This window comes from Phasianus colchicus, chromosome 15 (assembly GCF_987193195.1).
Source record: "Phasianus colchicus chromosome 15, bPhaCol1.hap1.1, whole genome shotgun sequence".
Lineage (NCBI taxonomy): Eukaryota > Metazoa > Chordata > Aves > Galliformes > Phasianidae > Phasianus > Phasianus colchicus.
Window position 1 is genome coordinate 12295215 of NC_143450.1, and position 17356 is coordinate 12312570.

General features: G+C 46.0%; 1 protein-coding gene across 3 annotated transcripts in view; it reads right to left on the bottom strand.

The window, feature by feature from the left end:
* The window catches only part of SGCD (sarcoglycan delta), a 317210-nt gene extending 301580 nt beyond the window's left edge, over positions 1-15630 (bottom strand). The window contains exon 1 of one of the 3 annotated variants that reach the window (XM_090151014.1): positions 15491-15630. The gene's annotated coding sequence lies outside the window, so the exon portion shown is untranslated. Of the gene's footprint in view, positions 1-10650; positions 10767-15490 lie in introns of those variants that run through there. The other 2 variants (XM_090151008.1, XM_090151009.1) reach the window with 2 other exon arrangements.
* Between the last annotated feature and the right edge of the window lie 1726 nt (positions 15631-17356).

The window sequence follows — 17356 nt, forward strand, 5'->3', positions numbered from 1 at the left end:
AAACTGCAGAAATATTTATTTCGGCAACCACCGCAGCAAGATGTTCATGACTTTGAGATCACAGCTGCTCTGAGAAAGACAAAAGCTGTTTCCTTCTGACAAGTGCAATTCAGACAGAGCAGATCCCAGAAATAAAGAAAGAGAGAAGAACAATCAAATTAAGTTGAATTACCATTTCATTTCATGTGAAAATCGTCCACTGTTTCGTTTTTATCTTCAAACTACTGCGATATCATATCAGCATCTTACAAATCTGCTTACTCAAAAACAGGTAACCTACATCTCATCATGAAGATGACAGCACGGGCTTTCCCAACAAATGTCCCTCCTCATGACCCTCATACAGGGTCACTGTTGTGAAGCAAAGAGAAAAGATCTTGATCAGTCACATGGCAGAGACCAAGCTGATCTGCATCCAGTGAGACTCTGAACAAGACTCTCCCCACCCTTGGATGAGTAAGGTGACAATTTTAGTGAGTGAATGCTTCCTGCTGCTGCAGCACAGAGGTTTAATAGCTCTGTTAACCTCAGCACATAACGTCACATGAAACACGTACTCACATAAGGAACTGTGACTTCAGCAGAGACCAACAGTGCAAAAAAAGTAAAATAAATAAATGGAAAAGATTTGGGAATCTCAACAAGTTCCTTCCAAGGTGGGTATTTACGAGGACCAAGCTTCCTCCCACTGCTTTTCATTACAGACTTCATATATATATTTCAGATTCTCCCACTGAGAACATAGATAAGCTTCTAACATAAAATTCCCCGTAAAACAGAGTTACAATACAAGAGCAGTGACAAATGCTGGCATCAGAAGCCTGCAGTACTGCTGTTTTGTTAGAGCTTTGTAGAGAAATGAACAAAGATGTAGAGAGTAAAGTCTAAGTCTCTTCTCCCAAATTGAAGGTTCCAGAAACAAAACTTACAAAACCTGAAGCGCTCATTGAAGTCACTGAGCGAGGAATGTAGATAGATTATGTCCTACTACTTCTACACAGGAATGACTTCAAACTGTAATACAAGTTCTGTCAATGTAAATTCAAGTGTTTGGGTTTTTTTTCCCCTCATAATAAATGCATTAAAAGTTACTGCCATTGATGAAAAATAGTTTTATCTCTCACTCTGCAGGGCTGAAAATTTCCATGGCAGTGCCATGCAGTGCAACACTTAACCACACATCAATGCATTGTTCCCATGAGTTCTGATTCTCGGACCCCTCAACTCGAAACAACTCTGGGATCAGAACAAAAACGAAGCAAGCACACTGCTCACAAAAACTTACATACAGCATTTCACACTTCTTTCATTGGCTGTTACAGCTGAATGTTGCATTACAAAGCCAAATCTTCAGAACTGCAGATCACTGAGTTGTGGTCCACACACAGCCATTCTATTACATGCCCTTGAAGGGAATAAGGAGCATACGAATAAGATGATGAGCTGTGCATGGATATCTGTGCTGCTGGCTTTCCCTGAATCCTTCAGCAAGCAGCATCGAAAAGTCATAAACACAAATAAAATAAAATAAATAAAAAAACCAAAAAAACCCACAACACATATGTAGAGGCAGACCACAGAGTAAGAACCTAGGGAATGATGGGATAGAAAGAAAGGACATTTAAGAGTCAACAACTGAAAAAGAAAAAAAAAAAAAGAAAAGGAAAAAAATAATAAAAAACACTTGTCATGATGAAGAGAGGTATTCACGAATCTCAGCATCTTTGCCAAGACCTGTATGAGTTCACATATCCATTACAAGTCTGAGAAGGAAAAGGGAGGCAATGAAGGGCTGGACTGTGCAGACAAAAGAGAACGATGAAGAGGAGGCAGAACTGTAACCACCAGATGCAAAAGGTGCAGAAGCGTCCCAAGGCACTGTGATTGGAGAGCAAAATGACAGAGAAATTAGATGTTAATAAATGCAAAATATTGCACTGAAAAAATGGGTATGACTGTCCACATAGACTGACAGGCTGTGAATTAGCTGCTTTAGATCACAAGAGAGATGTAGTCACTGCAGACAGTTCTCTGGAAACACCAATTCAGCAGTAGCAAAAAAAGAAAACTTCAGAACTCTTCAGGAAAGACAGAGACTGAAATGCACAGCATCATAATGGAACAGAATGAACTCCTGATCTGTCTGTCTTTAAAACACCCACAGAATCATAGAATCCCACCTGTAAAAGAAAACATACAAAGACATGCAATTTTCTTGTGAAGTATTACAATGTGTTTAATTGATAAATTGGAATACTTGGGCTAAGCTGTGTAAGAATCTCCACCCTGGAACTACAGGTATTGGTTAACCAGTCAAACATTTGGCTTACAACAAGCCATAAAATTTCACCTTTGGTCTTACTAGAAAAAGGGAAATATACAAGGCTTCAAGTAATGGAGCAGATAAAATTCAAGATGCTTCATAAGTTAAAGGAAAAAACACTCTGAAGTCCCCTTACACCACCTCCCATCCCAAAAGGACAGGTGCATTACACGTGTTCAGCTGTACACTGTATTCTCCATTTCTGCATAAAATGCTCCACCTTCTATTTTTCTTCCTCTGCAGGCTGCTAGGAAGGAAGGGCAGCTTTTACACGTGAAGATTATATACAAAGAAGTCCTAAACATAGCACTCAGCAGACATGTGAAATACCATGTATTACACATGGGCTGGGTTAGAACACCGAGTCCAGTAGACAACTGGAGCTGCTGTAACACCAGAGGAGCAGAACCATGCTGGGTGAGAAGCCAAATTCAGAAAGATCAGAAGCTACAAGCAGGAGTTCAAGTAGATCAGAAGCTTCCCATAAGCGGAAGAAAAAAAGCAAGTACCAAAAAAGTGTGTTTCTGCCCCTGCAAGGACACTCTTGCATAGCAAGAGAAGCAGATGGAGAACAATACATTTTGTATCATTCATTATAAAATATCCTATTCCCACCTTAAAGCCAACGCTTGTATCCCCAAGTGGAGCAATGGCTGAGGGCAGAGCCGCTCACCTGAGACAGCTGCTCTTACAGCACAGCTTTTCACACCGTGTTCATGAGTAATTACCAACTGCTGAAGGTGTGAGGTTTGGGGAAAACATCTCCAGCATATTCCAGCTGCTGAATCTCTCTGATTACTCTTAACGCATTCTCTTAATGCATACAGTAGAATGACTAACATTCTGACTTCTGCATCTTCTGATGCTAAGAATGCTCCTCCAACTGCGACCCCACTGAGCCATGCAGGATACACTGTTGCTGTTTACAAAGCTTCTGTGCTGCTTCATCTTTCCAAAAGATGTGACTGAACAAATGCACTTCTGCAGCAGCCAATTAAAAGGGACGCTGATGAGGTTTCTAGAGCCACCCTGAGCACGGTCTGCATCTCGTCTTTAAATCAGTTTCATTCAAGTCAGACAGCTTTGCTGTTTAAGCCAAAACAGAGACTACTAGCAATATCCTATAAATATATTTGAAATCCTCCGTCTCTGTTTATTTTCTTATAGGCAATTAGCATGCAGGTGCTTTTCACCTAAACCAGTAAAATATGTTCTAAATATGATATTATAGCACTTGGCAGCGTTACACATCAGCCTGCATGGGGCCCATGCCACAGTGCTGAGAAAAAGACCCAAACTTGGGCAGAGGAACAAGAGCTGCTCAGCAGCCAAAGAGCTCAGTGCTGGAGTCGGGCACAAAGGAGAACAGAAAAAGAAAAAGGAGAATATACAACAGATTTGTTTTTCAGACAACTCAGCCAATACATCAAACCTTACATTCATGCCTTTCAGGAATCATTACGCGTTGGTAATTAATCACAGTGTGGATGACTCCACCCCCAATAATTACTCGGACACCAGGGTCAGTAAGTTTGGCCCCATCCCTATTTGCCCACTCAGCCCTACTACCTGCTTCCAAACACCTCCCTCAGACCTAACATCTCCTTTCAAGTATTTATTTCCAGCACAGCATAAAACAACCAAACTATCGTCAAAGCAAGGCTGTTTTGCCATCACATCCTCCTCCTAAAATGAAGGATTTGGTACACGATGCAAAGCAAGCCTTTAGTTTCACCAAGAACAATGGGTTGCCCGGTGCCTATTCTAAAACAGTAAAATAATCTCATATTATAATCAAATATTTTATTCTGTTTTCTTTTTTAAACACAAAATGCTATGGCAAACTCTATATACAAAACTACAAAAATAATTCAGCCATGCAGGACCAACCAGTAAGCAGAAAACTAAGCTACACGCTATGATTCTTTGGTCTTACTGAAGCAATGAAAAAGCAGTCAAGTTAGACAAGGTATTCTTGCTCTAAAGGCCATTTTGTACTCACGTTTTTGAGCAGTAACACACTAAAAGACTTGAAAGTTGGAATAACTGTAAACTGGATGATATAGAAGAGTTAAAATTCAGGGTTAAGGTTTTACTTGAGCGTGACAGCAAAAGCAGCAAATTGTGTCCTTGTTCAGAAGGAAAGCGTAAGGTAGAAAATCCATTTACATCCTGTCTATGTCCATAAAATAAGTCACAAGAGGAGCATAGCTGTGCATGCTGACACTCCGAAAAGAGTTCACGCTTCCTGCACTGGGGACTTTATAATTAAAAAGAAAAAAAGCAATGCACAGATTATGTTCTAAATCATGGAAGACCTTTCTACCCCACACCAGGGCTGTACGTTTTGCACAGGCACACGGGCAGCTGTCAGGATGGATCAAGCTTCAGTCAGCAACGCAGCTTTTTTGATTTTGAACTCACAACACAGGGTAAGAGAACAAAATCTGGGGGCTGTGGCAACACACTTTGAGAGACTTCAGAAAGTTACTGGAGCAAGACAAACTGCACAAGATTCTTCTATGAAAAGTCAGGCTAGCAGCAGTCCAAGAGCTCAAACCAGCTCTTGTTTAATTAGCTCTTTGCCATGTACAGGAGAGGTTGTACGAAGTGCCCAGTGCTGCATTCTCATTTGCACTTTGCTGCGATCCATACAGCAGCAATTCAGCCCTGAGTGAGGCAGAGCTCATTACCCAGCAGAGATGAGCTCTCCTGGCAGCGAGCCGCTCCTCCTGCACACAGCATCAGCCTCACTGCCCACCCCAGCAAGGCACGGTGGTACCCACAGGCAGTGCGGGTGCTGTGCATGCAAGGTTGGACCTGGCAGATCCACGGCAGAAGCAAGGATACAGACTGCTGTCTGACACCATGACAGAGTGAGTTTTAACCATCAGGAATGGGAATACAGACAGTGGGATGTCCTGCTCCAGCTTCAGCACCTCCCAGAGACTCGTGCTTTGCTGGGCTGCGTGCATGCTCTGCCATCGCTGGAGCTCCCTCCAGGATGCCCTAGAAGAGGGCTAAGACCCTGATCATGATTCTCTGCAGACTCTCAATTCATGCCTTAAAAAGACTCTTTCATTTATTAAGAAAACCTCCACTGCACCATTGCAGAGACGAGCCATGCCCTCTGGCCAAGCAGAGGAACTCTTTAGAGACCCAGGATACTGGAGTAGCCTCGTGCAACCAGTCTGTCTATGCACAGATTTCACTCTCTGATGCAGTACTGTTCTCACCCTCAAAGAAAAATACCCACCACAAAAAAAAAATACACCTCCATGGCAACCTTCTGCTCATGCTCTCCCCCAAAAGAGCAGCCCTGGTGTCCAGCTGGCAGCAGAGCGGGCAGAGCACCAAGAAGGCAGTGGGGCTGCACTGCTATACAGCACCAAGAGCTCAGGCCCAGAGTCAAGTGATGTGGATTACTTACTGCACAAATTCCAACTAATCCGAGTGGAGATATTTCTTTGTTTGTTTTTTAGGAGAGAGGGTTTTGTGGTTTTGTTTGTTACCTTGAAGTATCTGGATGTATAATAAAGCTTCAGTCAATAAAGGCCAACGGCCACACTTCTTCCCGAATATTTAGGAAAGTTCCAGTGGGACCCAAGAGATACTTTCAGGAGTGCTGTATCCTAGACTTGGACATAACGTAGGTTTTTTATTGCTGTTTTGTTTTTTGTTTTTTTTTTAAATCACAGCCACCTACCGTGATAGCCATGTCCGTAATAGTCCATTAACCTACAAACTGATGCAGCTACTTTTGATCAAGAGCTGAAAGTCACAACTTAGCTCAGAGCTTTAAAAATAAGAAGAAAACAAACAAACAAAAAAAAAACCAGCACGGAGGGCAGTTTGGGGACTCCCCTCCCTGCCAGCAGCCAGAGCAGTGACTGCCTGCTGGCATCAAGGTATCTCACGCAGTACGGTCTGTTCTCCCTCTGCTGAGCAATCCATGCACTACAGAGAATAACGAAGAGTGGTCCACGAGCAGTGTCAGCACTGCAAATGAACCAACTTGAATTCTCAGGCTAACCCCTGAACAAGGAAGAATGCCCACAAAGAGCTGCTCAGGGCCGCCGTGCCTACAGAGACGTGCACTGCAGCTCGACTCACACCTGAGCACGGGGCTGTGGAGCAGAGCACACCCCACTGAGCAACCACACAGTCGACACAAGCCTTCAGTGCAAGGACCTGCTCACAAGTTCCACTGTGTCAGAACTGGTCCATCCACTGGTGGCCAACACCACCAGTTTTAAGTGCAGCAAAGCTCCAGCAGCACCTGGTTGTGGTCCCAGCTCTGCTTTTTTGCATTGGTGGTTGCCCTTCAAAGCCCAGACCATGGGGACTAAGCAGAACATTAATGAGAAGTCTGCACCCAAAGGTGAACACTTCAGTGCTTTCCTTTCCTTAGGGGAGTTCACACGGCTCAGCGCTGGAGCCTGGCTGCTGGCCCTGCTGTGTGCACACTGCAGGAAAGCATGGCATTCCCAAAGCCAAAAGCCTTCCCAAAACACCACATCACCAGGAGGAGGGATGTACAATGCACTAGATTCAGTGAGCTCTCCGTGCATCACCAGCTTCTTGAAAGCATCACCAAATTCTAAAGCAAAAATACTTAAAACTTAATGTTCACTGATAAACAGAGCATGATGTTGAGATGTGAAAAGTTTTCACCTCCATGAGGAACCAAATAACCTTTTTTTCCAAGCGGAGGAGCAGACGGATGATGACTCCAGCACACTATCTCTATGAAAAGCAAGAGACTCTGTTTTTCAAAGGCTACAAAAACAAAGATTTTTAAGCTGTACTCAAATTTAACAGAACAGCAGCTAAAAATGGCAGAAATCAACTTGGGGAGGTTGGGGTGGGTCATCTCAGAATCAGCATGATACAAAGCACATTCAGGTGCACCAGGATGGAGAGCAGCAGATGAAGGCAGGGAGGAAGAAGGTGTTCACAGGGAAAGGCACAGGAACACAAAGCAGTGCTTATGCTGGCCCTGGTCAGCAGGCCAGGAAGAGTTCATCTCTGCAATATTTAGACCCAAACTGAGAAGAAGCACTGGCATTCACATAGCATCCACCTTGGAAACTTGGGAGGGTGGGAGACTGCAGCAAGGGAGTGCAGGGAAGGCCTACGAATTGGCAAGGTTATTGAAAAGGAAATTAGGAGGCTATTTGCCATGCTTACTAACCTGTTGTCCAAAAAATTTAGTGGTGTGTTTCCAAACCACTCCGACTGCATTCAGCAAAATTCCCTTATTAAAATCAGTGAGAGACAAGCTGTGAGCTGCACAAAGCACCAGAAAGCTACAGATGAAAGACAAAGTTCCTGTGCATTCTCTCCTTGCAGTTACCTCGTAAATCCAAGTTTGTCATTAAGCAGCACCTATCTTGCCAAAACCCCTGGGAAAACACCAAGCAGCCGTTAATTCATTTCTGACATTCGGTTGGAAAATATTTCTGGGGCAATGAGCTGCATGCTGGCACGAGTTCTGCCTCCTTTAGGATGCCAGTGGTCAGTGGCACGGAGGCAGGGAACCAACGCTGGGCAGCCAGACGGATTGCCAAAGACAAATGGGCTCCGATGGCGCGTAGAGCTCTTAGGCTGACACCTTCCTCCTCAAGCACCCCTAAGGGACCTGATGTAAGCAGATAACAAAGCCTCAGGTTCTCACAGATGAAATAAAAGCTGGAGTAGACAAGAGAGAAGGTTGTTTTTTTTCCCACTGCGGTGTTAGAAGGCTGCCCTGGGGGCTTTAATCAATGCAAGTGAATCTTTTATATTTTCCTCCAGTATTCCCAAAATAATGTCAGTGAGATGCTGGCACTTTCGCAATGTAGAATGACCATTTCCCAGCAAGCTCAAGTTAGTCTTTATCAAAAGAACTGAAGAAATGCATTACAACTTCAAAGAAAAATAGCAAGCAAGGAAACAGAAGCAGCAGGATAACATTAGGTGGGATGGCTGGCTCTCAGGACAACTTCGTATTTCTTTTCTTTTTAAGCATGAAGTGAATGAAGAGCAGCATAACCAGAGCTGCTGGTGCAGAAACATACCTGCAGCTACCCTGGACCACAAGAACAGCAAATAATTCCAAAATGCACATACCATCAGACACTATCTAAAGGCATTTCCAGATCCAGAGTCTCCTCTCATGAAGGAAACACCTTCCTGACCATCTGCTTCATCACAGAGCCTACAAAGCTCTCCATGCATTCAAGCAGCTCCTAATGAACCACCTAATAACCTATCACCCAGAGGATCTGTGCATGCACACTGCGTCCACACGTCACATTAAATAAGGAGCAGCAGACCACATTACATAACACCTTTACATAATTACGAACACCTGAACAGCCTGCCCTGCCTGCCTGCAGGTCTGCACGCTGGCTCACCCTCAGCCAAAGGAAAGGTGGGCAAGGAGCCTTCCAAAGCCATGCATCAACTCCCAGTCCTGCCTTCAGCAGTGAACTGGAGAATCTATTCCTCCAATTTCCTGCTTGTAGCACTCGCTTTGAAACACAAAACAAAAGAACCGCTACTTCTTGAGTTCTAAAAGCTGCAAGCAACACCAACCTTTCTAAGTCACCTGCAAGGAGGGGCAAATAAAGGACAACGCAGGCACACAAGTCACAATTCCTCAAACAAAACGCTAAAAGCCTCCAGGAGGCACCATAAGGAGCAAGCCGATGTCTTCACTGCACTCCAATTTCAGTGATTTCAAGGGGGAAAGACAGAGGTAATTCCTCAGCAGCAACCAGCATATTGCAACAGCTGTACCTCTGTTAATCACAGAGCTCAGGAGCAAAGTTCACGCACCGTATTACTGAGAGGCGAACATCTCTAAAGAGCTTTTACTCTCAGTCATCTCGTTGGGGTTGTTTCCAAATCTTGACTCTTATTTTTCATTTATCAGGATCGTTTTGTCTCAAACTGGCATTCGGAATAGAATTCTTCCTCAAAAAGAAAAGTAGTCTGTAATACCGGTCTGGATCCTCAATTGATACACAGTGCCACAAGAAGTCAATGGAATTAGGTTAATTTATGAACACTACTAAGACTTCTCCTCTTTGAAACGATGCTGGAAGTGGGACAACCGTGCTCATTTACAGCAGATGCACTCACAGGGCACGGGAGTTTATCCCCACACACAGGGAATGTCACAGAGCACACCTATCCATTAACAGAAGGGCTCAGCAGCAAACCAATGTACAAACGTCACCACGACCCATTCCGCACAGCACACAATTGAGAGCTGTTCATTTCTCTTTTCAATGAGCCACTACGCGAGTGTTGATTTAATGGTTCATTTATCAACCCCTCTGAATATTAAGCAATTCATTTTGCCTTAATTTGGACGATTCAATTTCACCCATCCTTTCTCCCCTTGAAAAATGTGAACTGCTCTCTAGGGAAAAGCTCTTTTTAAAAGTTGACTTCACAAGCAGTACTTGGGAACCCACGGGAAAATGGAAGGTTACATGGAATACTTGGATAAATATTTTTATTTGACTTTCTTTTTCCCTTTCTATTTTATGCTACACCCGAAATTCACACGTGCTAAAGCAGAGACACCCCAAGGAGCATTCTTAACACTGCAGACCGAGATGCATCTTCCGCAGTATCTGCTACCAGATGAGAAGCCCACCAGAAAATTAAGCACACAGCCAATACAACCAACAGCGTTCCTCAGTGCCGCAATTCTTGAGGAACCGAGTTCCTCTCTGAAAAATCCCTTCCTTTCCACGAAACTTTGTTGTTGGAAAATATATACATATATTAATAATAATAATACCGCGGGAAACACCCACGCAGAGCAGCTCAGAAGTTTGCATCTCGGAGCGCTCCGGCAGCGCAGCGCACAGCGGCACAGCAGCCCGGAGCTGAGGAGCGGCCGCCCGCAGACAGCGCACCTGTTGGGCAGCCCGGCCGCGTCCCGGGGCTTTTCCCGTGGCGGAGCTCCGTTTTCACCCCGGGCCGCTCCATCCCTCTCCGGGCTGTTAGCGCCGGGCTCGGCGGCTCCATCCTTGCACTGCCATAAGTCTCCTCGGGAACCCCCCTGTACGCACACCGCAGAGCTCAGCCCCGGAGCCAGGCGGCATCTCCCGATGCGAAGAGCCGCTTTGATCCCCGGGAAGGGGAACCGAGAGCCGCCGCGCGGAGGGACGCGCGGGGCAGAGCTACCCCGGCTCTGCTGCGGACCCGAAGGATCCCCGCGAAGGGCAGCCGGGGCCGGAGCCCGAAACTCCGCCAAGTGCGAGGCTGCCTGGCCGCGGATAGGGCAGGGCGCAGCCCGGCCGTCCCCCTCCGGGCGCTGCACTCACCTGGGCGCCGAAGGGGCGGGGGTGGGGGGGCCGGCTCTGCCCCTCAGGACATCACCGCCGCCGGGGCCGCCGCCGGGGGCGGGAGCGCGGGGGCCGGCGGCGGAGCGGCTCCTCCGGCAGCGGGGGCGCGGCGCTGCCTCACGCCGCGGCGCTGAGCCGCGCCGCCTCCGACACGCGGCCGCGGCGCCCCGGCCCCGGTTGGGGGGGGCAGCGGCGTCGGAGGCGGACCCGGTTCCCGCGGCCTCCCTTCTCTTCCCTTCCCGTCCCCTCCCTCCCGCCTCGCCCCACCCGCTCCGCTCCGCCGCGCCCGCCCCCTCGGGAGCGCTCCTGAGGTTTCTCCCCTCTCCTTTCTCCCTTTTATGCCTTCCTTTCTTTTCTCCCGTTTTAGTCTCCTTCGCCCCACTTTTCTTCCACTGCCCCCGTTTTTCCCCTTTACATCCGTCTCCCCATTTATCCCTTCCCCCTTTTTTTCTTTCCCTCCCATTTTCCCACCCCCCTTTTCCCGTCTCCCTTTCCCCCTCATTTCTTCTCCTCCCTTCCTCCTTCCCCCCTTCCCCCCTTCTTTCCCCCCCTCCTTTCCCTCAGCCCTCTCCCTTCCACAAGCTTTTAGCAGATCAAACCGCGGCCAGCCGCCAGCAGCCTCTCTCGGAGGAGACGGCCAGGGGCTGTGGTTAGCAGATGGCCCCGGAGGAGCAGACTGCACGCAGCGGTGTGCATCGCTCCGCATCTCCCCCCTACATCAGCCCCGACCCGGCGTGGCTGCCACCGGAGGCCACCTCCATGGGCATCCTGCCCCCCTCCCCCCTCCTCCCCCCCCGCCCTTGAAGGTTTGGGATAAATCAATAAATCAGTGCGTTTTTTCCAAAGGATCCAGCAAAAATGAAGGAAGCACGGTTCGTTGCTCACTTAAGCCCACAGCCCAGCCCAGCGCTGGGTCTGCAGTTCCCAGAACACCCAACGTGCAAAGTGGGGGCATGGCATCCCTGAGGCAGCCTGCACTCAGCTTCCAGCGCTGCTACAAAGGCTTTGGTACCAACAGGCTTCATAATTCCCCTGTTCGAGTTTCATTCATTACAGATGAGATCAGTGGAAACACTGTTTTCACCTTAAAATGTTGATTATTTTGCCACTGTATACAAATGGTTTGGTTTTATAAGACCAATGAATGTTTCTTCTCATGTTCTGGAGCTAAAGATCAAAGTTCACAATAAACTCAGTGGCTACTGATTGATATTCACTCCTGTCTAGGCTTTAACCTTTGTCTATTCCAATAACGTGCCAAGATTTGGTTGATAGAATCACAAATGGCTTAGGTTGGAAGGGACTTTAAAGATCACAGAGCCCCAACCCCTGCCATGGACTGGACCCCCACCAGCTCAGACTGCCCAGGGTCCCATCCAGCCTGGCCCTGAGAACCTCCAGGGATGGATTCATCAGAGGTCTGTAAATCAGTGCCAGCAGAATGACTTTAAGCGAGACTAAAGTAAAAATCAAAACCTAAGCTGAAGACCTAAAACCCTGTTTTAGGTCTCCTTCCCAATCTCCAGATTGCAGCCAGATCACTGCTAAGCCATGGAACACCTAACACAGCAGTAGACATGCACAAATCAGAAAGACTGTGTCTGTCAATTTAAGTTGTTACATCTGGAACTTCAAGTTAATCATTGGCAGCATCACCCTCAGGAAAACAGCCCCAGTTAAAATGAAATTAAGTACAAAGCCCCCTCAGATTAATTCATAGAATCATAGAATATCCTAAATTGGAAAAGGCCTATATGGTCATTGAGTCCAACACCTGGCACAGGACCACTCAAAAATCAGATCACAATGCATGGAAAGTGCACTAAGTCCTGCCCTGTACACACACCTCTGTGCATGCACTCCTACTTCTAAGTTACACGGAGACATTGCTCAGCCTCGCAGTATCAGAGGTATGCCTGTAAGACTATTGCTGAAGAATTCTGATATGTTCATAAATATATATATATTTTAAAAATACTGGATTCACTTGGCCAGCAATGGCAGGGAATGCTAATTCCACTTGGTTACAGGAAAAAGCAATAAAAGCAAATATGTTTCCCTAAGGCCTAAGCCCAGAGTGATGAAAAATCCAGGCCAGCAAACATATTTTGTTCAAACCAGTCTTCACTGTCATCTCTTTTCCCACTGAAAAATAAAAGAGGAGGTGAACCTAAGGCAAACTGAAGAATAAACGACACTCTCCAAATCTATTAATTGTACCCAGACATAGCCTCAAGCTGGGAAAACAGGACAGCCTCCACCCCAAAAGTGGGCAAGTCCTACTCGCAGCTCAGATGTGCCACAAACACAAATGCCATACCGCCTTAGCCAAGAGTATTTAAAGTTATGAGGTCAGTGACAGCAGCAGCTGCTGCTCCTGACCTCAAGGGAATCACAGTTCTGCTTCACACAGATTCCTGTCCTCCCATCTCTCACTGGATTTCTGGGATCTGGGTTGTCCTCGGAGCTGTGGGAGTGGGTTCATGCTCCTGCCATGGCCGCAGGTGGCAGTGTGCTACGGGGACAGAAGGAAAGGCAGCGCAGGCTGAGATAAATCACTCGTCCTGGTAGGGACGGCTCTACTCATTTTCCCTGCCTTTAGGAAGGAACAGCTGCTGCTCAGGTTTGCCAGCACCCAGCATTCAAAAACCATGAGTGAGAGACTCAGAAACAGGATGATTGTCTATAAAAGAGGCTGATACTGGGGGGGTAGGGGGGGGAAATTGAAAGGAAAAAAAAGCCTCTTTTTATTTAGTTTGAGTTACTGTCCACAGGGATCTTCTCACAAGCTTTTTTCTCAGTTCATGAGGAGCAGAGATCCACCCTATTTTTTTTTTTTCCTTTTTTTCCTTTTCCTTTTTAATGAATGCTGGGATTCAAACATAATCAACTAATTCCAGGAGCTGAGCCTTGAAGATAAAAAAAAAAAAAAAAGTATACCATGTCGCAAAGCTCACAATGCAATCTCATTGCATTGGAATTGGCAGCAGTTCACTTGGCTCTAGAAATAATAAAGTGGGGGACTAAAATGACAAACAAACTGGAGATCCAAACCCAAGTGCCACCAGGGAATGCAAAGCAGATGGCCAGCTAAAGAGGACCAGCCCAAAGAACTGCTGTAATCTTCCCAGTAAGATTACTGACAGCATCTGTGGTTGCCTCCTTCCTATGAGCGTGCCTGGCATGGTTTGGACCTCGGTGTCCTTGTCACGAGTTATTAAGACAAGTAAACAAGCTAGGGCCCTCTCTATTGCAAATCACTTGTGTGCACCCTCTCGTAGCAAATGTCAATTCAAGAGCATTGGAGAGCACACGCAAAGGTTGGGGAACAAGTCTGCAAACTCACATGTCATCTTGCAAATAACTGGTCACTTAGCTACTGTGAAGATAATATTTGTATGTGCTTTTAGGAAGAACTGATTATTCAGCATGCTTGTATTAAAATACGTGTTCTGTTTCAATGTGCCATGATGTTATTTTGTCAGAAGAATTTGTTTAGAAGCTGCAAAATTAAGTTCGTGCTAACCAGGGGCAGGCACAATGAAAATTAGATTTGGGGACTCCCCATAAATATGCAAGGGTGAGCATATGAGATCATATGTAGCAATTCATTTTCTGAAAGAGGGAAAAAAACTAAATTACATTGTCTTCTGTCACATCCAGTTTGCTCAGCAGAGGGAAGCACATGAAGATCAGCTGTGACCATGGGAAGTAAGCAGCGTGGTAACAACACCCTGCAGAGCTCCTCTGGGACTGATCCTTCCTGCTTACCCCAATCAATGCATTGGTTTATTGGAGAAGAAAACAATTATCGTACTGCAGTTTCAGACTGCCAACCCCAGCAGATTCTCTCTGCTGCCAAATAGGATTTCTCCTTAGTTTATGTCTAGCTCTTAGCAAGGCTGCCCAGCCTTCAAGCATACAGTCATTTTCTCCAACTTTGACTCTTTTCACCAGCCTGGGAACACAACACTGAACCCTCACTAAAACTACATACTCCTCTCTGTGGTTGCTTGCAGAGAACAGGATTTTGAACTCTGGTTTCAATGGGAGAAGTTTCTCCACAGGCACCTGCAGCTAAATGCTACCCACCGTAATGCTGCGTGCATCTCCACTGCCTGTTGGTCTGAAGTTAGCAGGATATCATCATTTGGGGATGGCAGGAAATTAGAGTCCCTCTTGGATGAATACAGCACTTCTGTCCCCCTCTCCCAGCTTGGTGCATGACAGCCTGGCAGCCACAGAAACGCACGGAGTGAACAAGGTCTTCCTTCCCCACCAGCCAATTACAATAATTACACAGGCAAGCATATATTAATTTGGGTTCAGTCCTTTTCCCTCTCAAATTAACATCCATTTGGCTGTTGGCGCTGATGTTACCAGAAGCTGACCCGGCATCACAGAGCAAAAATGAGATTGCTGCTTTCCCTCGTTAGGGGCTGAGGGAGGTGCAGGCCTAACGAACGCAAGCAGCCAGGGCAGCTCCCAGCACGGCTGCAAAGCTCTGGGCAGCAGCCCTGCACCTCAGCTGGTAACTCAGCACAGAGCACACAGAGCTGTCCTGCAGGTCACCTCATCCCTCTGTTGCTTCTTCCTCAGCTGCAAATGCCCTCAGTCCCACTGATTTCCGTTAGCTGGCCACTCCTCACCCTGTTTCTACAAACAGAGAAAGTAACTGTTTACAATTCCCGACTCCAGGCCTTCTGCCAGATAACACTTGCAGATGCACTGCCAAGGCAAGCTTCATGCAGGAAAAAGAAAGGAGAAAAAAAAAACCCAGCACAAACGGCAGATGAAATAGACCAGCTCCGATTCTTACCTTCAGAAGCAGACTCTACTCAAAGCCCACAAATGCTTTTACTACGCTGGAAGTCTGCAAACTATTTTTAGTTCCCCTCTGGGTTGCCATATAGGGCCAGCAGCCCCCTGCCTGCCACCACTGATCTGCCCAGCAGAACTGCAGGCCACCTGCTGCTGGTGAGTCACCCTGTGTCAAGCTCACGCGATAAAGATAGGCAAAACAGAAATACAATTGCTTTTTTTCCTCCATACCCCGTGTGTTTATGCCTCCCCGTGTTCGAAGCATATAAAATCCATGCAAAGGTGATTACATCTGATCACCAATTCATGCTCCCTTCAGACCAGAAGCGATAACTATAGCAGCAATATTCTTGTTTAGACTTGAGGCATGAGTATCTGTGCGTTTACATATACATGCACTTACACATGTATGCATTCATCTTCGGAGTGACCGTGTTCCCAAAATCTCCTGCTCTAGTACATGCAAACTCGTGTTTTCTCTGAAAACAAGAATGGAAATTCAGTGAAGCTCCATCTTGATCATGTCTTGTACGTGCTGTAAGAAAGAACAAGCTTGGGAAATAGGCATGTCTAGGGGACACTCAGCCCAAAAGCACAGAGAAGTGAGACCGACCACATGTTCCTCAGACAAACCTTCAGGGAGAAGGCAGAAGTAGCTTAGTGGTTGTACAACGGCTGTACTCTCCTTTGTTTGCTTCCCAGCCCTGCCCTGCAGTGACAAATACACAGATAACAGCCCCCTGTTCTGCACTGGGAGTCTGATTTAGCTGTCCCCCCAAGCCATGAATTTCATCCTTACAGGCTGCACTTCAAAACTTTTAGGAGCTGCAATAAATTGCTGCTAGGTCTGGCTTGGTGATCTCTGGAAGATCTATATTTTCTTTCTTTCTTATCACTCTTTCTATATTTTTTTTTTTTCCAAAATATGAATTTTGCATTATTTCTGTAATGTATGTCTATCAGTTCATGATGGCACTCACCATTCTTGCCCTTAGCTTACCCTACTGTCCTTACTCTCTACATCTTAGTCACTCTTATTAAAGACAATGGAAAAATGTCCTCCTATATGAGTGGAAATAGGACAAACATTTACAGAAAATACTAAAAACCTCTGAAAACAGCTTTAATTGTCATGGCATAATAAGTGCAATATGGGAAGCTGTACCTTTTAGATTTACTGATATAACCATGTAAGCCTGTATGTCACCCATATAGAAAAACATCCAAAGTATTCAGTGGATAATGAAAAACTTCCTGTAGGTTTATTAAATTATTGTATTGATTGTATCCCATTAGAATGATTTTTAAATATGTAAGATACTTCTGTCCCCAGAGAGCTCTGTAAATTTTCATGTACATTTCTGTAGAGATGATCTGTTGTGTTGTGCTATGTTACGTTTTGTTACGTTGCTTTCTTTTTTGTTCCCCTCTCTATCATCTGTTGATCTGGAAGAGGAATGGTAGAACCCAAGGAACTGCCCCAGCCTGTCTGATTCTTTATCCAAAAGGAGCTGGGTTAGACAGCAACAAATGTCAAGTTTTCCCTCTTTCAGCAGCTTAGATTGTATGCCATATAAAACCCTTCAAAAGCCGAATGAAGCTCTTAAAAATTTGTCCTTGCACGTGTTCTAGGCTCCAAAAAGAGTTTAGAAATGTATTTCAAGCCCTGTAATTTAAAATAACCCCTGGTAAATCAACATCTCGCCACTCACAATGACCATCTGCCAACACCAACTCTGAGCATTTCTCCACCAAATAAAGGTGAAATCCCCGGGTCTATTCCTATTCCTCTTTATTCCCAGCTGCATCTGCAGTTTCGGGGGGGCCCAGCCGAGCAGCGGGATGTGGGGCAGGCAGCCCTGAA